The sequence below is a fragment of the Amblyraja radiata genome, chromosome 12 (genome assembly GCF_010909765.2).
Source record: "Amblyraja radiata isolate CabotCenter1 chromosome 12, sAmbRad1.1.pri, whole genome shotgun sequence".
Taxonomy (NCBI): Eukaryota; Metazoa; Chordata; class Chondrichthyes; order Rajiformes; family Rajidae; genus Amblyraja; species Amblyraja radiata.
The window spans coordinates 30,027,408-30,049,248 of record NC_045967.1 but is presented as its reverse complement, the minus strand read 5'-3'; the positions used below and the strand labels follow the sequence as shown (position 1 = coordinate 30,049,248).

The window sequence follows — 21,841 nt, the reverse complement described above, 5'->3', positions numbered from 1 at the left end:
CACTTCCGCTTGTGTAATACGCCAGAAATCATAAACGTTCTTTTTCATCAGTAATTTTCATTTCTACTACTTCGTCAAATGCCATTATGAAAGCTTCATACCGCAAAGGATCACCATTATATGTAGAAAATTCTATTGGTGGTAGAGTGAAAGAGAGATTTCGTTGAGCTATGAGCCTGTTGAATTTAGCTTGATTCTTCGTCAATTTAAGGAATCTATCTTGCCGACAAGATCCAATCTGCTGACAAAGTGGTAGTCTGGCGCACTGATCTACAAGGCTGAGGCCACGTGCCAACTCTCAGACACCTCCTCCTACTTTTCCTTGGAACAACCCAGACTGGGTGATCAAACCTGCTGACAAGGGAGGTTCCGTGCTAGTCTGGAACGCTGATCTCTACAAGGCTGAAGCCACACGCCAACTCTCAGATACCTCCTCCTACTTATCCTTGGACCATGACCCCACAGACGAGTACAAGGCCACTATCTCTAGCACCATCACTGATTTCATCAACTTCGGCTCCCTGCCCTCCCGAGCCTCCAACCTCATTGTTCCCCAGCTCCGCACGGCCCGATTTTACCTTCTCCCCAAAATCCACAAACCTGACTATCCTGGCAGACCCATTGTTTCTGCCTGTTCGTGTCCTATCAAACATATTTCCATATACCTCGACTCCATCCTATCCCCCCTGGTTAAATCCCTCTATACCTATTTTCAAGACACCTCACACGCTCTTCATCTACTCCAGGACTTCCGTTTTCTAGGCCCCCATTCCCTCATCTTCACCATGGATGTCCAGTCACTCTACACCTCCATCCTGCACCAGGAGGGTCTCAAAGCCCTCCGTTTCGTCCTCGACCGTATATTGGTCCTTACCCTTAATAACTTTTTGTTTGACTCCTCCCATTTCCTCCAAATACAAGGCATAGCTATGGGCACGTGCATGGGCCCTAGCTATGCCTGCCTCTTTGTAGGGTATGTCGAACAATCATTGATCATGGCGTACCGTGGCCCTATCCCCGAACTCTACCTCCGCTACATCGATGGCTGCATTGGTGCTACTTCCTGCACCCACACACAACTCACTGACTTCATCCATTTCACCACTAACTTCCATCCGGCACTCAAATACACCTGGACCATTTCCGACACTTCCCTATCATTTCTTGACCTCACTATCTCCATCGCAGGTGACAGACTACTGACCGACATCCACTATAAACCCACTGATTTCCATGGCTAGCTGGACTACACTTCTTCCCATCCTGCTTCCTGTAAGGACTCCATCCCCTACTCCCAATTCCTCCGTCTACGCCGCATCTGCACCCAGGATAGGGTGTTCCACACCAGGGCATCGGAGATGTCCTCATTCATCAGGGATCGGGGTTTCCCCTCTTCTACTATAGATGAGGCTCTCACCAGGGTCTCTTCTATACCCCATGACTCTGCTCTCACTCCCCATCCCCCCACTCGTAACAAGGGCAGAGTCCCCCTTGTCCTCACCTTCCACCCTACCAGCCGTCACATACAACAAATAATCCTCCGACATTTTCGCCACCCTCAACATGACCCTGCCACATCTTCACATCTCCTTCCCTGTATGCTTTCCGCAGAGACCGCTCCCTCCGTAACTCCCTGGTCAATTCGTCCCTTCCCACCCGAACCACCCCCTCTCCGGACACTTTCCCATGCAACCGCAGGAAATGCTACACTTGTCGCTTTACCTCCCCCCTTGATTCCATTCAAGGACCCAAACAGTTGTTCCAGGTGCAGCAGAGGTTCACCTGCACCTCCTCCAACCTCATCTATTCAATCTGCTGCTCTAGATGTCAGCTGCTCTACATCGGTGAGACCAAGCGTAGGCTTGGCGATCGCTTCGCCGAACACCTCCATTCGGTTCGCAATAACCAACCTGATCTCCCGGTGGCTCAGCACTTCAACTCCTCCTCCCAGTCCGAATCCAACCTTTCTGTCCCGAGCCTCCTCCATGGCCAGAGTGAGGACCACCGTAAATTGGAGAAGCAGCACCTCATATTTCGCTTGTAGACAAAAGTGCTGGAGAAACTCAGCGGGTGTGGCAGCATCTATGGAGCGAAGGAAATAGGCAACGTTTTGGGCCAAAACCCTTCTTCAGACTGATGTAGGGTGGGGGGAGAAGAAAGGAAGAGGAGGAGCCAGTGGGCAAGGGAGAGCTGAGAAGGGGAAGAGACAATGAGGACTACCTGAAATTGGAGGTCAATGTTCATGCCGCTGGGGTATAAACTGCCCAAGCGAAATATGAGGTGCTGCATTTTTCTCCTTCTTAATCATATCTCGCTTGGGCTGTTTGCACCCCAGCAGTATGAACATTGACTTCTCTACTTTCTCCTCCTCTTCTCAGCTCTCCCTCAGCCCACTGGCTCCACCCTTCCTTTCTTATTCCCGCCCCCCCCCCCCCCACCACCCCCACATCAGTCTGAAGAAGGGTTTTGACCCAAAACGTTGATTATTTCCTTCGCTCCATAGATGCTGCCTCAGCCGCTGAATTTCTCCAGCATTTTTATCTACAATCCATCTTGAGATCCTTGGCTTGGTGCAAACGAATGATATACAGGCCTCTGATAATCATACTGGCTTGTTCGAGCCTGTGTATCAGGCCTCGGAAAAGCGTACTGAGTTGTTGATTTGCCCCGAGTCATGACAGATGCCCCGTGATTAATTTGCTTCGGTCTAGCACCCGGTTGCTGAGATTAAGTTTTGTCCATCTTTTGGCTATGTGCTAGTTCTGAGTCACGAGGCCGGATATCCTCTGGCTGCAGATTTTATTTAGCTGTTGTTTCCTTTTGCGTATTTCCTTTTCTCAAATAAGAGTTCATCCCACAGATGCTTTGGAGCCGCATCTTGAACCCTAACTTTCCATTATCTCCTTCTTCGATTTGACAACTTTGTGGCTAGTTCCAGCTGTTCTTTTCATCGCCTCTTCTCTTCTTCTTGTTGCATCATCTCTTCTTTCAGCTGGTCTTCTTGTCTCCTCATCTTTCCTTGCAGCTGTTCTTATTGTCGCTCAACCATGTTTATTCTCCAAGGCATCCGCTTCTATTGAGAGAGCGGCTAGATCAGCTTCAACTTTCATTCGAGCAGATGTGCTTGACGCTGAACCGGCTATAGAACCAGATCTATGTCCTGATCTTCGTGTAGATACATTTGAGACACTATCTTGTGGTGTAATCTCCTCTTCCATTTCAGCACCTTGTTGTGTAGCTCTTTCAACTGTAGAGTGCGTAAGTTGTGGTACAATTTCAGAAAACCACTCCTCCACCTCTTCTATGAAACCATCGAAAAATTCAGTTTTCTCTTGAAACCATTGATTTTGCCTTTCGCGTCCCTCCTCAGGCAGTGATAAAACCAGCAATGACGCATGGCTTTTCCCCACCTCATGGCAAAGGTTGATTAATTGAACTGGATTAGAATGTACTTTCTTCACATTCTCATCTGATTCCATTAGTTTCTTCTGGTTTCAAATAACTTCACCATCTTCTTCCATAACTTGTTTCTCTCTTTCATGGCTTTCTTTCAGAAATGCAACTCGGGCTTTTTCGGTGAATTTAACTTGTCTCTTCTCATATCTTGGCCTCTCTCCACCACCTTGTAGCTCATCTGACTCACCTGCTCCATTTTGTCCATGGATTTAAACAGGTCTTGGCAGATTGCCAAATCTGCTAATTGGACAAAGGTGACCTCTTCAGTTTGCTTCAGTCGCTGCTGAATGTTCCAAAACACCAGATAAGAAACTAAAACAAACAGGACTTTCAGAAAACATCCAAATATTTACAAAGTATAGAAGTGACTTCAGTTCAGAAAGAATGTGTCCTATCTCAGCTTCAAAACAAACCAAGGCCAGGCACCTGGATCTTCAGTCACCCTCTCGCCCTTGGCTGCCTTCCAAAACTTTGCAGAACTTGCTTCTAATACTTTTTTCCAGACTCTTCTCAGAGCCTGTATCTTTTCAAAAACACAACATCGATCTTTACTTTCACTGCCACTTATTAAGAAGCTGTTCAGAATTAAAGCGTTCCAGCTTTCAAATTCACAGCATAATACAATAGCTGTTTCACTCATGATTTTGTGGTGAAGATTTTCTCCCTTAGATAAATCGCAATAAATCTCGAAGCCAATCCCTGGCTGAGATCTATTTTCTTCAGTTCCTCTTCCTAGGAACCAGTCTTCAGTTCCTCTTCTGGAACTAATTCTTTTGGCAGTAATCTCTCTCCAGAGATCCAGCCCAATCTTCTCTCCCTCTTCTTTGGGACCAATTCTACCACCTCCTGACTGTAAGGTAGCTTTTGACTAGATGTAATGGGAGATTATTATATCGTTCAAGGAATCTCTTCCTCTAGCCACGATGTTGAAGAAAAAGGGGTAAGGAGATAGCCTTTTTTGCACATGGGAGATCTCCATGAGACATTCAAATTCATCCAAAGATAAATCCTCAAAACACAGTCTCTTGATTTATAGTTTCTTTAAAGATGTAGTAAAAACAGTCAGATATTCATCAAAACTTCTTCTTGTTTAAGTACATTTTGATCTTACTCGTAGTCAAACTCGTTCATGGTCAAACTCTGGCATGGTAGAAAGCTGTGCTTACCCCCCGTGCTCCTTCGACTAAACTAAAAAACTACAAGCTTCTGCTCAAGAATCCCAGCAGCAAACAAACCTGGCTATGTAATAAATCCCACCCACATAATTACAGGCAGACAAAATTAAATTACAAAAGGCAAATTACCATAATTTATAACATATTGATTTAAGCCAAATGGCCACTACAGTAGGTGGGACATGTTGGCCGGTGTGGGCAAGTTGGCCGAAGGGCCTGTTTCTACACTGTATCACTCTATGACTCAATGTGGCTATGTTATCTGGCCTACTTTAACCAGGCATTAAATAACTTGTGCCAAGATATTTTGAATCATTGTGACAGCGACCAAGGAAGATTCCAGACTGATTATATTGTCACCAATCATTGTTATAGGCTTATTTGTTTCGTCAATCAGTATTAGGAGTATTTGTGAACCCAGATGGTCGGCATCCATAAGACTAAATTTGTGGACCTGTACCTGTAACTCAATGTAATTGTGCATATGACAATTAACTTAACTTGCCGTGACCTGACATGAAGATATTGAACTACCCATTGACTGTACAAAAATACACCCCACAATTTTAATAAATTACCACAAACCAGAACTTATATTTCTCTAATAATCTCCCTTTACTTTACTGAGAAAGCACTATTGTACCATTCTGACTGTAGTTACAACCTCCAACATTCTCTTTCTCTAAATTGCGAGCTGATGCTTTGGCTATCAAGGTGGTCAATCTACTGGCGATCATGATGATATACATTAACTGTTATCTGACCAGAACACTTCTTTCTCAACTACAGTGTCTTTCTCGACTACAGAGCCATCTTGGGGAACGGCTGCTAACCAGCAGCCGTCTGTTTAATTCACTTTTTTTCGGTAGTTTTAATGAGTCCTGTGCTTTGTTTGTTGGAGAATTAGACTTTTTAATGTGGGGTGAAGGGGGTAACTATATTTCTAGGTCCCTACCTGGTCGGTGAGGCAGCTTTTTCTCCGGGCTGCCCCGTCGACCCGTCCTCGTGGCCTACCAGCGGGCGTGGAGCGCCGTTTCCTGGCGGGGACCGCCCAGCACCTCAGCTCCGGTGGCGGCACAGCGCTGGAGCGCTATCGCGGAGCGGAGCAGGCGATGCCTTGCCTGGGTCACCGCGCTGGATCGACGCGCTGGAGCTCCGGTGAGCTGTGACCGCCGAGTTCATCAACTCCGGGCTGCGGGTTTGCAGAGCGGAGCGGGCGGCGCCGACTTCAACATCGGGAGCCTGGGAGCTCCAAACCGGCACGGCCTTGTCGGCTTCGGAAGCCACGGTCTCCGGTTAGGAAGCGGCCGTTCCAGGTGGCCTAGCCGCTGAGAGGACTCTCCCGACGCCAGGGCAACAGCACCCGGCCAGAACGGCCAGGAACATCGGGCCTCCATAGAGGCAATAGCGGAGGCCTCAATTAGGCCTGACTTTGGGAGAACTGGGGATGGGGACTGGACATTGTGCCTTCCCCCACAGTGGTAACCATTGTGGGGGGATGATTTTTGTATGTAAGTGAACATTTAAGTTTGTGTCCAAGATGGCTGTCGGAAGGGAGAGTGGACGCTGGCGTGGTTTGGCTGCCGCTGCTCTCTCTTCACATTGTGTTTTTGATTTTTTGTCTTTAGATCGAATTATGTCTTTAATTTGTGTATTGGTGATGTATTTATTATTTATTTTATTCCGATAATATGTTTTTTTTACTCTTGTTAATTTTTGTAAGGTGTCCTTGAGACTTTTGAAAGGCGCCCTCAAATAAAATTTATTATTATTATTTATTATTACTGCTCGTTTTGAAGTGCAAATTACTTTGACCATTATAAATTGCCTCAAAAGCTTCTTTGTGTTCTTTGTTTTTAATTACTGGATCCATTCCACCATCTGCAAAATTCGATTTTTTCTTCATATGTCTGTGGACGATCTGCCTTTGAGTGTACAATAAATTCAGTTTGAATTTATTAATATGTTGATGTATCATCCTTAAGTTTATCTTAGCACAGTTCAGTAGATCACAGGTGTACCTTTTGTATTAAATACATCGAGTAGCTCTGTGTACGATTAAACTTTGCTACACATTCTGTTTTATATACATCCTGGTTGTTTGTTGCAAGTCCATGGATTGATCGATCGGGTAACCCCGAGGAATGTCATTAATGAAAAGTAATTCTGTTTCATGGTCATCAAGCCAAAATATTTTGATGGCAAAATTCCTGAGTTTTTCAGAACATTTTGGAAAACTGATAACTGATTTCACCTCAGTACTATTCTATATTTAATTTTTAGTTTTAATTTTAGAGAGATAGCATGGAATCGGGTCATTCGGCCCACCAAGTCAGCGCTGACAAGCAATCACCCATACACTAGTATATCTATCGTACACAGTTCATATGAAGCCAATTAACTACAAACCTGCATGTCTTTGGAATGTCGGTGGAAGCTAGGGTATCAAGAGGAAACCCAAGCGGCCACAGGGAAAATGTACAAACTCAACACAGACAGCACCCTGAGTCAGGATCAAACACAGGCCTCTGGTGCTGTAAGGCAGCAAATCTATCACTGTGCCACGGTGCCACCCAGATTGATATGTATTTATATTTCCTAAATATAAAGTATTTGGAGATGAATCCAGATTTGGTGGAGGTAAGGTCGCTACTTTTCTGTTGATTTTATGTTTTGCAGTATATACAGCTAGCCACAGGAATTCAGAGAAGGATACAGGTAGTTATACTTCTTCAAATATCTTTCATTGTGTGGCTCTCCGTCCTGTCTGCCCCGCTGTATGAATAGTTCCACCAGCATTGCCCTCAAATCTGTTTTGAAGTTCAATATAAAATGGTCTGGTTCCTCAAAACATGCTGGAAAATGAAATTTGTTCATTTTTAATCTATAGAACTACATTTATGATGTACCGGTAACTCATTTTGAGTTAGGTGTGTTTTTGCTATAGTTTTGGCTTCAATTTCCATAGATTTTCTGTGTAAGGTTATGTATAGTGTGTATTATTCACAATGCACAAATCAAATCCTGTATGTAAATTAAGCAAGTAAGCAAATTATTGTGGATCTTGGTTCAGTAATCTGAATGCTGTGGTGTGAGAGAGAATGTATAATTTGGCAACATATACTTTCAAATGCTATTAGTTTGGATTAATGACATTCTTGAAAGAAACAATTATTTTACTGATTGTAATGGCAATGGTAATGTACTGCACTTCATCGGCCTATTTTGTCTATTTATTGCCTTATTCATGCTACAAATTATACCATATCCATGCGTATTCTGTTGTAAATAGAAGTAATACTCAGCACGATTATTTCCAAATATGCATTAATAGAATTTTGAGATAGGCAATAAATCAATTATCTTTCAAAATGAAAATACAAGTCATATGATTGTAGTCCATTACTTCGAAATTCTATTCATTTCCAGCCTAAGTTTGTGTACTATACCAGAAACAATCAAAGGATAGCATTGACTAGTTTTGAAAGGTGTGTTGCAGCGTAATGTTTTACGATTTACTGAGACTCCTTTAGTTTCAACAATGTATCAATCATTATGTAGCAAAATTATTCATAATGCAGACGAGTGTAACCATGTAAATCTAAAGTCAGACCCTTATGCAGGGAGACTGAGATCATAGTAACGGTTCCCACTTCCTACAGAAGTGTATTTATCATTAGCTGACAAGGTTGCTTCTCCAGCAGCTAAAGCAGTTTTTTTCTTTTGACCACAGATGGGAAACCTTACCCAAAATCTTTTTGAAATTACTCTGATCAGTTTATAGTTAAGTTTATGCTCAATGTGCCTACATCGGGACTGAACGCATTGGTGATTGTACAATCCACGAGAGTTTGTGGCTGTACGCATTGGTGGGGTGTAGCCTATATACCAAAAGATTAACCAAAAGAGTGGTATCACAGAATGCGTTGGGAGAACCATAACCCTGTGAATGTTCATGCTGTGAGGTCAGTGTGACATAGAGAGAGGGAGACATGATCCCTTTGCTTTTGAGCTATAAAGGGCCTGTCCCACTTGGGAGACCCCCACCGTGAACTCTGGCGACCTTAAGCGACTAAAAAAAATCAAGGTCACGGTGACATACGACCTCCTAAGGCCTTCCTCGACTATGTGTACGAACTCCTACGACTATGTTGAAGACCTCCCTCGACTATGAAGAAGACCTCCTTCGACCTCCTTCGACCTCCTTCGACTATGTTGAAGACTGGCTTTGACCATGTAAGTTTTACTCGAGGATGGTCTCTGGCAAATTGGTCTGCTAATAGCACGACCCCCTTCGACCTCAGAGGACCACAACGAAAACTAACAACGACCAGTGACGAGTGTCTACAGCTCCAATGATAAAATGATGTCATGTCTGCATTTTTTTCTCACTAAAAAATGCCTCCCAGGTTTTTTTTTAAATCATTCTGAACCATGCAAGCAAGGAAAGAACTAGTTTGGAGGATGTTAGTAAAAATACAACTACTGCTGTTTGCAGTATCCCTTTAGCTTCAGCAGCCTTTTAAGAAAGGCCGAAGGGGAAGAGCAAGGGTGAAGAGGAATCACAAGAAGAGGTCTCAATGGGTGAATGGAGATGGTGTGATGGACTGTCCCAGTACACCAGATGACTGGAAGAGAGTGGCGCTGGGCTTTGAAAAAAGATGGAACTTTAAGCACACATGTGGGGCAGTGGATGGTAAGCATGCCATTCTTGTCCCTGTCCCTGTACCCCTCATTCTCCTTATCGTACAGGATGGCATTCTGCTGGAACCATTCCTCAAGGTCCCCCTCCTGTTGCCTGGTGAAGGTGTAGGGCATAACCTTCCTTCAGCCCTCCCTCACCACCAATGGGGCATCTGCCTCTGATGCTGTGTCAGACACAGGAGAAAGGGCTGCTTTTCTGCCTTCAAATGAGGCAGTGAAGGATGGGGTGGTGGTGGGGACATATACTACACCCTGGTCTCATCCTCCAGGGGTCTCTCATGCAGGGCTACCTCCTCCTGCACTATCACCTCCTGTGGAATCACCTCCTGTTACTCCTCCTCCTGGGTGGGCAACACCTGCATGGCAGGTGTTTTTTAGGGTTGTGCCCTCCCCCTGCGCTGCTGCCTTTTTGGTGCCATCTCTAAAACACAAGTCTCCTCCACAAAAAACTCTCCAGCTATGAATAAATATGCCCTGGGGTGACAGAGGTGTGGTGCTGCTGTTTACATCACCTTTTTTTTCTACTCACTTTTTTTCACCCCGGAGCTATTACCTTCGACTACCTTCGACCACCTTCGAGTACCTACAACTAGCATCACGACCTACTACGTCCGACTTCGACTAGACCTACGACTAAAAAAGTATCTATTTTTCCCACAGCGACCTATTTTTAGTCGCGGTCAATTTTTAACATCTTGAAAAATGTGCCCGACCTAGCTGAAGCCTCAACTATGCGGAGACCACTCTCGAGTATGAAGGAGAGTGACGAAGACCTCCTGCTGCGACTACGGGTCGTGGGCAAACTCGCCAGAGGTCGCGGTGGGGGCTCCCAAGTGGGACAGGCCCTTAAAGCTACAATATGTATTCCCAATAATGGCAAAACATAGATTCCTGATGTCCTTGGAGACACAAGAGGCTGAAGATATGGAATCTTGAGCACAATACAAAGTGCTGGAGGAACTCAGAAGGTCATGCAGCATCTGTGGAGGAAAATGGACAGACAATTTTTTCAGGTCGGGAACTTTCTTCAGACTGACGCTGCCTGAACTACTGAGTTCCTCCAGCAGTTTTTTTTTCGCTTTGTATACCAGTTTTATCCTCATAAAAATGTACAAACATTATTAGTCAAAAATTATTATGACATTTAAAAGCCCTTAGAAAGCCCTGTCAAGCTGAGGAGCAAAAGGTTTGTATACATTATTTGTATACACATGGCACTTCATGTCAATGTGCTTAATTTTATCAGACAGCAGGTGCAAGGAAATGTTCAAAGCTTTGGTTTACCTCAACTGACATGTTACCTAACTATGAATTCTAATGCGCTTGAAACTGCTTTCCTATTTGCAATTCTATTGAATCTCAATGTAAATATCAAAATTGAAGTTCTGGCCGGTCCCGGCAGGAAACGCCGTTCCAGTTCCATTGGTAGGCCGCGAGGATGGGGCAAAGATACGGCTCGGAGAAAAGCCGCATCTCAGACCTGGTTGGGACTGAGAAGTATAGTTTCCCCCTTCTTCTCCCCACCCCCCACATAAAAAAGATTAGACCTCCAAAACAAAACTTTTTAACATACTAAATGTTTTTTTTAAAGGGTGGAAGGACAGGCAGCTGCAGGCTGGGCAACCATACTTGACGGCGCTCCCACTCAACAGATACCACTGTCAGGAAGGGTGATCTGACCGGTCACCGGCTGCTATGGAGAGGAGATGGTTGCCCACCTCGAACGCGGAGTGTGGATTTGCAAAGAGAGTCTGGGAAGGTTTGCAAGGGTCCCTGTCACGGTTTATTCTGAACCATTTCATAACAGTGGACTCCCTGATTTACAGACTTTTCCCAGGGACACATTCGGAGATGGAAGTTGAGTGCTGCTGGAAGGTCATCAACTGAGTAAAAAATGCTTTTAGCTCTGCCCAAACTTTGTTCACCTCCCAGCAGAGCGAGATGTCAGTCAGGGAATGTTGCCAACTGGCCTGCTGCAGACTGCAGGAGTACGTGCTGAGGGATGCACAGAAGCTTGGTGCAACCAAAACCAAGGCTCTATGGAGGAGGGCAACATTCTGGAGTCCTTCGTTGCTGGACATTGGGTGGCAGGGTGTGCTGGAGATGCCCCACAAATAAGGGAAGGGATTTCACCCCAGGGGGCCACATGAGTGGCAAGGATGGGGGGGGTAAAATTGTGAAACCACGACATAACGACAAATCGAATGTATGTATAGTCTCTGAGAAAGTTAGAAGATATTTTGCACAGTTCCTGTATTGTACATATTATTTACTTTGAATAAAGTTTATTTTGATTTTAATAAAGAAGCTTGCCTCTTTCATTTGTCAGTGGATTGCCCCAGGGACAAACATGAGTAATTGTAGGGTTTAACATGGCACACCGGGGTAGAGAAGTAGAAGATATCCTTATAGTTCATATTTCACTTGGGCAGCTTACAGACCAGTGGTATGAATATTGATTTATCTAAATTCAGGTAACCCTGGCATTCCCTCTCCCCCACCCAAGTAGTACCAGCTTCTCGTTTTCACCCAACAAACAGTTAACAATGGCCTGTTTCCTTTACTATCATTAGTTTTTTTGCAAATCTTTCATTCATTGTTCTTTATCTCTCTACATTATTGTCTATATCTCTCGTTTTCCTTGTCCCTAACCAGTCTGAAGAAGGGTCTCGACCCAAACATCACCCATTCCATCTCTCCAGAGATACTGCCTGTCCCTCTGAACGACTCCAGCTTTTTGTGTCTATCTTCGGTTTAAACCAGCATCTGCAGTTCCTTCCTTTAAAACCGAGATGAGAAGAACTTTTTTCACACAGAGAGTGGTGAATCTCTGGAACTCTCTGCCACAGAGGGTAGTCGAGGCCAGTTCATTGGCTATATTTAAGAGGCAGTTAGATGTGGCCCTTGTGGCTAAGGGGATCAGAAGGTATGGAGAGAAGGCAGGTACGGGATACTGAGTTGGATGATCAGCCATGATCATATTGAATGGCGGTGCAGCCTCGAAGGGCCGAATGGCCTACTCCTGCACCTAATTTCTATGTTTCTATATAAGAGGGTATCCTTGTGCTGGTTGTGACTGGCCTATCCCGAAAAGCCCTTTCCAATAACTTCCCTATGATTGACATGCTTATAACTCCTTAGATTCCTTCTACATCCCTTATTAAACAAAGGAAGAATATTGGCTATTCTCCAGTCCTCCAGGGCCTCACCATGAGCTGGATAAGATGCAAAGATCTTTGTCAATGCTCCTGTAATCTCCTCTCTTGCACCTCACATTAACCTGGGATAGATGCCGTCAGGCCCTGGGGATGGTATTATAATTTCACAAATGTAACTTAAGGTATTTCACCACAGATTAAGGTACTCTGGTCTTTTGCTATTTATTAAGATTGCTTAGTCAGGGTTTCTGAACAGCCAGTGTTAACTGAATTACTGGCCCTTTTAAAACATAAATAGGCAAGGGAGACATGAGTCGTACAGGTCAATGACCTTTCAGCCGAGTTCTAATGAGCATTTTCTGTTTGTACTCATTTATTATTCACTTGATCTCGCGATGGGGACATTAAGTGCATAATTTTCTCTGCCTGACAAATATATATAACGGTAGAATTTCACCACCATCACACATCTCATTTCAACAGATGAACATCTCAGTTTCCTGGAGGAGATTAATTTGTTTTATCCATTACTCACTGGATAAGAGAAGGAGGAAAATAGTCTACTGCCCTAAAGTAACTCTCTAATAGTCACTTAAAAGGGCAGGCCCCTGGAGAATCCGGGATAAAAGACGAAATTATGATGAATCAGATTATAGCTGGAGTCAATTATAAAAGAAGAAATTGCGGCATATTTTGATAGCAGTGACTGGATAGCCAAGTCAGCATGGATTTAGGAAGGGGAAATCATGCTTGACTAATCTTCTGGAATTTTTTGAGGATGTAACTAGGAAAATGGACAAGGGGGAGCCAATGGATGTAATGTACCTTGACTTTCAGAAAGCCATTGATAAGGTCCCACATAGGAGATTAGTGGGCAAAATTAGAGCACATGGTATTGGGGGGAGGGTACTGACATGGATAGAAAATTGTTTGGCAGACAGGAAACAAAGAGTAAGGTTAACGGTTCCCTTTCAGAATGGCAGGCAGTGACTAGTGGGGTACCGCAAGGCTCGGTGTTGGGACCGCAGATATTTACAATATACATTAATGATTTAGATGAAGGGATTAAAAGTATTCGAAAATTTGCAGATGACACAAAGCTGGGTGACAGTGTGAACTGTGAGGAGGATGCTATGAAGATGCAGGGTGACTTGGACAGGTTGGGTGAGTGGGCAGATGCATGGCAGATGCAGTTTAATGTGGATAAATGTGAGGTTATCCACTTTGGTGGCAAGGACAGGAAGGCAGATTATTATTTGAATGGTGTAACGTTAGGAAAAGGGGAAGTACAACGAGATCTGGGTGTCCTTGTTCATCAGTTACTGAAAGTAAGCATGCAGGTACAGCAGGCAGTGAAGAAAGCTAATGGCATGTAGGCCTTCATAACAAGGAGTTGTGTATAGGAGCAAAGAGGTCCCTCTGAGGTTGTACAGGCCCTAGTGAGACCACACCTGGAGTATTGAGTGCAGTTTTGGTCTCCAAATATGAAGAAAGACATTCTTGCTATTGAGGGAGTGCAGTGTAGGTTCACGAGGTTATTTCCCGGGTTGGTGGGACTGTCATATGTTGAATGAATGGAGCAACTGGTCTTGAACACTGGAATTTAGAAGGATGAGAGGATATCTTATTGAAACATATAAGATTATTAAGGGATTGGACACGCTAGAGGCAAGAAACATGTTCCCGATGTTGTGGGAGTCCAGAACCAGGAGCCACAGTTTAAGAATAAGGGGTAGGTGATTTAGAACATAGATGAGGAAAAACTTTCTCACCCAGAGAGTTGTGAATCTGTAGAATTCTCTACCACAGAAGGCAGTGGAGGCCAATTCTTTGGATGATTTCAAGAGAGAATTAGATAGAGCTCCTAAAGATAGCGGTCAAGGGATATGGGGTGAAGCCAGGAACGGGGTACTGTTTGTGGGTGATCAGCCATAAATACAGTGAATGGCGATGCTGGCTCGAAGGGTCGAATGGCCTACTCCTGCACCTATTGCCTATTGTCTATTATCTATTGTCTATTGTCTATTGTCTATTGTCTAATGTCTAAAATGGAGGAGCAGATTAAGAAAGGGAAGGTACTGGGGAGCATGCAGTTCAGATGCTTCAATAGGTCTCAGATACTTTGGTTGGTCTTATTTGTTAAAATAAGCACAAGGAGAGAATGTCGATTCAGAAATTAGAACATGAATGGCAGTTAAGTAGAATATGTGTGGAGAGATATTCTTCAGATGGAAAATAAAACTATATTCAAATGTGTAAATAATTGTTTTAATTCATTCTGTTAATTTAATAAAATTAAAATTTCCCTTAATTTACTTTTTCAGTGAATGCGCCATTCTGGATGTTCTGGCTGTGGCTGCTATCAAGCAGAGGAACCAAAATGAAGCATATCTGTTCACACACATCACAGCATGGAATGAGGGACATGCTGGAGGCCAGATTCGGGTCACCCACTCTGCCATTGTGTGCCGAGTCAAGCTGTGGAGCAGGAGGTCAGGTGTAGTCACAAATGACTTCCACATGTTCCTCATGTCCACAATGTAATGCACAAGTGTGAAAGTCTGGAGCACACTCACACATACTCCCCACAAAACCATTAGCTGACGATTGTCAAGAAAATGCTTTTCTCCACCATGAGTGCATCATCCGTCTTTTGGCTTTCACTACCATTGTAGTAAGAACAGATCTTGATATTACAATGAGACTAATAAGGAAATACAATTTTGGCAGCAGAAACATAAGCCACAATTGTCAACTTGGTACATGGCGTTGACCAACCTTCACTATCAAAAACAGAACTCAACATCCAAGTGATGTTCTCCTAGCTGCAATAGAAGGGTAGATTATCCCATGGATTGACACAAAATGTTGTATTAACTCAGCAGATCAGGCAGCATCACTGGAAAAAAGGAATAGATGATGAATAGGTGATTATCCCATGTCAGGATATCAACTTTGGCACCACATGAAGGCTATAAAATGATATCAGGAATGGTGCCATACATTACTTAGAATGAGTGACATTTTGGGTTACCCATTCCTTCTCTTCAGAAATGCTGCCGATCCCTCTGAGTTACTCCAGCATTTTGTGTCTATCTTCTGTTTCAACCAGAATCTGCAGTTCCTTCCTACACATAATTTAGAATGAATCGCATTCCTACAAAGGAGGCATTGAATGTTGAACAATAGAATGTGAAGATAGCTAATGTTATTCCACTTTTCAAGAAAGGAGCGAGTAGAAAACGGGGAATTACAGACCAGTTAGCCTGACTTCAGTGGTGGGAAAGATGCTGGAGTCAATTAATAAAGAGGTAATGATGGGGCATTTGGATAGCAGTAAATGTATTAATCCGTCAGCATGGATTTATGAAAGGAAAATCATGCTTGACTAATCTTCTGGAATTTTTTGAGGATGTGACAAGTAAAATGGATGAAGGGGAGCCAGTGGATGTAGTGTATCTAGACTTTCAGAAAGCCTTTGATAAGGTCCCGCACGGGAGACTGGTGACTAAAGTTAGAGCCCATGGTATTGGGGGTAGGGTGTTGACGTGGATAGAAAGTTGGTTGGCAGACAGGAAGCAAAGAGTAGGAATGAACGGGTCCTTTTCAGAATGGCAGGCAGTGGCGAGTGGAGTGCCGCAAGGCTCGGTGTTGGGGCCACAACTGTTTACCATATATATTAAAGCTTTGGAAGAGGGAATTAGGAGCAACACTAGCAAGTTTGCGGATGACACAAAGCTGGGTGGCATTGTGATCTGTGAAGAGGATGTTAGGAGGTTGCAGGGTGACCTGGACAGGTTGAGTGAGTGGGCAGATGCGAGGCAGATGCAGTATAATATAGATAAATGTGAGGTTATCCACTTTGGTGGCAAAAACAAGGGGGCAGATTATTATCTCAATGGGGTTAGGTTAGGTAAGGGGGAGCTACAGCGAGACCTGGGTGTCCTTGTACACCGGTCACTGAAAGTTGGCGTGCAGGTACAGCAGGCAGTGAAGAAAGCTAATGGAATGTTGGCCTTCATAACAAGAGGATTTCAGTATAGGAGTAGAGAGGTTCTTCTGCAGTTGTATAGGGCTCTGGTAAGACCACATCTGGAGTATTGCGTACAGTTTTGGTCTCCTAATTTGAGGAAGGACATCCTTGTGATTGAGGCAGTGCAGCGTAGGTTCACGAGATTGATCCCTGGGATGGCGGGACTGTCATATGAGGAAAGATTGAAAAGACTAGGCTTGTATTCACTGGAGTTTAGAAGGATGAGGGGGATCTTATAGAAACATATAAAATTATAAAAGAACTGGACAAGCTAGATGCAGGAAAAATGTTCTTAATGTTGGGCGAGTCCAGAACCAGGGGCCACAGTCTTAGAATAAAGGGGAGGCCATTTAATACTGTGAGAAAAAACGTTTTCAACCAGAGAGTTGTGAATTTGTGGAATTCCCTGCCACAGAAAGCAGTGGAGGCCAAATCACTGGATGGATTTGAGAGAGAGTTAGATAGAGCTCTAGAGGCTTGTGGAATCAAGGAATATGGGGAGAAGGCAGACATGGGTTATTGGTTGGGGACGTTCAGCCATGATCACAATGAATGGCGGTGCTGGCTCAAAGGGCCAAATGGCCTCCTCCTGCACCTATTTTCTATGTTTCTATGTAAGAGCCCTGAAAGTAGATACTTAGCAAGAGATGTAATCTCCAATATTAGCTCCATTCACAATGCACCTGAAGTCCAGCGCAAGAACTAAACTGAAATGTTGGTCACAAGTAACGAGTGAATAATCATTCATCCTCCATGAAAATGAAGTTCCGACCATCTAAATACTCAGTGTCCAGACAATTTTGTTCAGAAATAGCTGAGTGCCCTGAGCAACAGACACAAATTCTGATTAAAGTCCTCTCTTTAATACTGAAAACCTGAACACCAAGGTCGGCTACTCAGTTGGTCAAGCTGTTCCAACAGAGCAAAACATTGGTGTCAATGCAATGATGTGGAAGGCTGTCCAAATATATCATATACAAACAGTAGCTTATAAATTCAACACAGTCTATTATTCTACAGCCAATCTTTTGTCCAGAGATGTAAGGAATTATTGCCAACGTCATCAAATAACATTAGCTTTCTTACTGATATACAGTTTGTAATTTACCAGAATCACTCAATCCAATCATCATCATAGAGGACAGAGGTTAATGCCAGAATTACAACAGATTTCATCAAATCAGGAAAAAACTATAATTGAAGGTAAATACTTCTCATTGGAGATGTCCAAAAGAACTTGATTCTGGTTTAAATCATCACAATGTGAAGGGTCTCAATCCGAAATGTCACCTCTCCTTATCCTCCAGAGGTGCTGCCTGACCCATTAAGTTACTCCACATGCAACACCGTTATCCACTTACAACAGCATAGTTGAAGAAGGTTCCCTCCAATTGATGATTGGAATAGTGATTAATATGTGTGAAACTATCCTGTGAAATTCCCATTTGTCGCATTTGTAGGGAGTAGTGACTAATTGCTCAGAACATTTGACCCGTTGCAGTTCTTCCACTATATTCCCTAACTAACTTGCAACTTTGGCTTACAATAGACAATAGACAATAAGAGCCCTATCTAGCTCTGTCTTGAAAGTATCCAGAGAACCGGCCTCCACCGCCCTCTGAGGCAGAGAATTCCACAGACTCACATCTCTCTGTGTGAAAAGTGTTTCCTCATCTCCATCCTAAATGGATTACTCCTTATTCTTAATTTGTGGCCCCTGGTTCTGGACTCCCCCAACATCGGGAACATGTTTCCTGCCTCTGTCCAAATCCTTAATAATCTTATATGTTTCAATAAAACCCCCTCTCATTCTTCTAAATTCCAGAGTATACAAGCCCAGCCATTCCATTCTCTCAGCATTCGTCCCACCATCCCGGGATTTAACCTTGTGAACCTATGCTGCACTCCGTCAATAGCAAGAATGTCCTTCCTCAAATTTGGAGACCAAAACTGCACACAATACTCCAGGTGTGGTCTCACTAGGGCCCTGTACCTCTTTGCTCCAATACTCAACTCCTCTTGTTATGAAGGCCAACATGACATTCGCTTTCTTCACTGCCTGTTGTACCTGCATGCTTACATTCATTGACTGATGAACAAGGACACCCAGATCCCATTGTACTTCCTCTTTTCCCAACTTGACACCATTTAGATAATAATCTGCCTTCCAGTTTTCGCTACCAAAGTGGATAACCTCACATTTATCTACATTAAACTGCATCTGCCATGCATCTGCCCACTCGCCCAACCTGTCCAAGTCACCCTGTATTCTCATAGCATCCTTCTCACAGTACACACTGCCACCCAGCTTTGTGTCATCTGCAAATTTGCTAATGTCACTTATAATCCCTTCATCTAAATCATTAATATATATTGCAAATAGCTGTGGTCCCTGCACCGAACCTTGCGGTACACAACTAGTCACTGCCTGCCATTCTGAAAGGGACCCGTTAATACCTACTCTTTGTTTCCTGTCTGCCAACCAATTTTCGATTCATGTCAGCACTCTACCCCCAATACCGTGCCCTAATTTTGCCCACTAATCTCCTATGTGGGACTTATCAAAGACTTTTTGAAAGTCCAGGTACACTACATCCACTGGCTCTCTCTTGTCCATTTTCCTAGTTACATCCTCAAAAAATTCCAGAAAATTAGTCAAGCATGATTTCCCCTTCATATATCCATGCTAACTCGGACCGATCCTGTTACTGCTATTCAAATGTGCTGCTATTTCATTTTTATGATTGACTCCGGCATCTTCCCCACCACCGATGTCAGGCTAATTGGTCTATAATTCCCTGTTTTCTCTCTCCCGCCTTTCTTAAAAAGTGGGATAACATTAGCTACCCTCCGATCCACAGGAACTGATCCTGAATCTACAGAACATTGGAAAATGAGCACCAATGCGTCCACAATTTCTAGAGCCACTTCCTTAAGTACCCTGGGATGCAGACCATCAGCCTTCAGTCCCATCAGTCTACCCAACACCATTTCCTGCCTAAAGTGGATTTCCTTCAGTTCCTCTGGCCACTAGTACATCAGGAAGATTGTTTGTGTTCTCCTTAGTGAAGATGGATCCAAAGTACCTGATACAAAGTACATAAATTCACCCTTTTCAGTCTTCAAGGGTCCAACTTTGGTCTTAACTAATTTTTTCCTCTTCACTTACCTAAAGAAGCTTTTACTATCCTCATTTATATTCTTGGCTAGCTTACCTTCGTACCTCATCTTTTCTCCCCGTATTGCCTTTTTAGTTATCTTCTGTTGCTCTTTAAATGTTAATCATTCCTCTGGCTTCTCGCTCTTCTTTGCTACATGCAGAGCCCCATATTTCCAGCTTCATCATGAAGCAACATGTTACAAGCCTTTAAGATTATGTGGTAGAGCATTGAGCTGACAGAACTTGTTAATTGGCTGTCCTCATACCAACTGGTCTTGCCAGGATATGTAGGAAGCTGGAGGCCAATTCTGAATCCTGATGGATTTTTTTGCTCAACTGATAAGGGTGTGGGTACTGAGTTTCCAAAGAATGTTAAATATGCTGGATGTGCTGGATGTGGTCAAGCATTAGTCATGTAATGGATTGTATTTATAATCTTAGATGCCTACAAAATAAAATATGCTTTAATGAGTTATGACTCAGTTTCAGGTTTTGCTTGTTCCCAGAACCATGTTATCTTACCAATTCACTGCATCTATGTATAATTACTGACTCATTAGTTTATGTACCTATTAACATATCTTTCAACATGCAATCAAACACTGAATTTTTACCTATTGAACTCCACATTTTCAATTACCAGTGTGTGACCTGACATTTTTAATTCTCAATGTTCGACACAAGTAAAATGAGCCAATATCATTCTGTTGAGCAGCTAAAACATAGTGCATGGGATGGATCACCTAGGAGAATGTACAGATAGGAGTAGATTGTAGTCAGGATTGAACCTGAGTCTCTGATGCTGTAAGATAGCAACTCTAACACTGCACCCTTGCGCTGGCCCTGATCTTCCACATTTTCGATATGGTATGTAAAACAAAGACTTTCACTGTGACATATCACATGTGATAATAATAAAAATAAAGATTCAATGTGATATGACATTTGCATATCATACACAAAGTATGCAAAGTGTCGCCACGTAGAGGGAACTGACAAAGTTACGAAGTGTTCAATATTGTCCAAATGGTTCTTCTAGGTTCTGTTAGTGCCCCCCCCCGCCCATCCGCCCCACCCCCCCACCCCCCCCCCCCCCCCCCTCCACACCGGGTCCCTCTTTGTTTTCTCGGCGGCGCGTCCTCGACCAACCTCCGGCATTCGCAGCTGGCCTTTCCGACCTCTGGCACTCACTGCTGGCCTGTCCAACCTCTGGCATTCACCGCTGGCTCATTTGACCTCTAGCACTCATGTGGGCCGTCCTCGGCATCCCACCGCCATGTCCTCCCTTGGACGGCTCCGCAGCACTCGGCAGGAACTTCTGACGGCTTACCTCGCTCTTGCGCCGCAGGTCCCATCTACGTCCATTGTGGGTGATGTGGGCTTATTGGAAGGCTTGGCCCTGCTCGTCGGGAGCACTCCCCTCTGTGCTGCTCCAGGAAACACTATTGGTATGAATTGTGAACATCTTGGATAACAGCAATCATCACTGTTGCACCTCACAGGACCCCAACCCGAAATTTGATTATTTTTTATCTTTCATAATGTTTTAATTTAATGTGGTATCATTTGTTACCTTCCTTTTGGCAGGTTCCATTTCAACATCTATGGAATTTTGGAAGGTGTTAAACAAAGCAACCAATATAGACATAACACCTCTATCAAAACCCACAGGACGTAGATCAGCATGTTCCCATCTATCTACAGGTATGACCCATTATTTTCCACCTAATTCTTCTAACTAGATGCATAATGTAACTGTTATTGTTATCTCAACAGACCTTTGCCCTGTTAAATAATTTACACAGAACTTTCTCCTGAATTATACCCCCTTACTAATGAAGCAGTAGGAGAAATAATATGCTTCTAATATCATGTTATGTGTTTCCTGCATCGCTGGAACAACTTAATCACACAGGATTTTATCAAGACATTTAATTTTAACACCTTTAGAGGATAAAATGTAATGTCGATAATAATGAGCCCCACAGCACAATGTTCTGTGTGTCCTGGTTCCTCTCTAAGGACACCAAGTCTTTAGTACGGATATGGCTGTTGGGCTAATCAGGTGGAGTTTTTTTACAGACAAATTAACAGTGCAAAAATATTGCAATGAAATAGAAACATAGAAACATAGAAAATAGGTGCAGGAGGAGGC

At 43.6% G+C, this 21,841-nt stretch overlaps 1 long non-coding RNA gene across 1 annotated transcript; it reads left to right on the top strand.

Annotated features, from left to right (window-relative positions):
* Positions 1-3,810: 3,810 nt before the first annotated feature.
* On the top strand, positions 3,811-15,072 carry LOC116979391. The gene is made up of 3 exons (XR_004413704.1): positions 3,811-3,844; positions 4,329-4,330; positions 15,061-15,072. It is a non-coding gene; the product is annotated as an uncharacterized LOC116979391 (long non-coding RNA).
* The last annotated feature ends 6,769 nt before the right edge of the window (positions 15,073-21,841 follow it).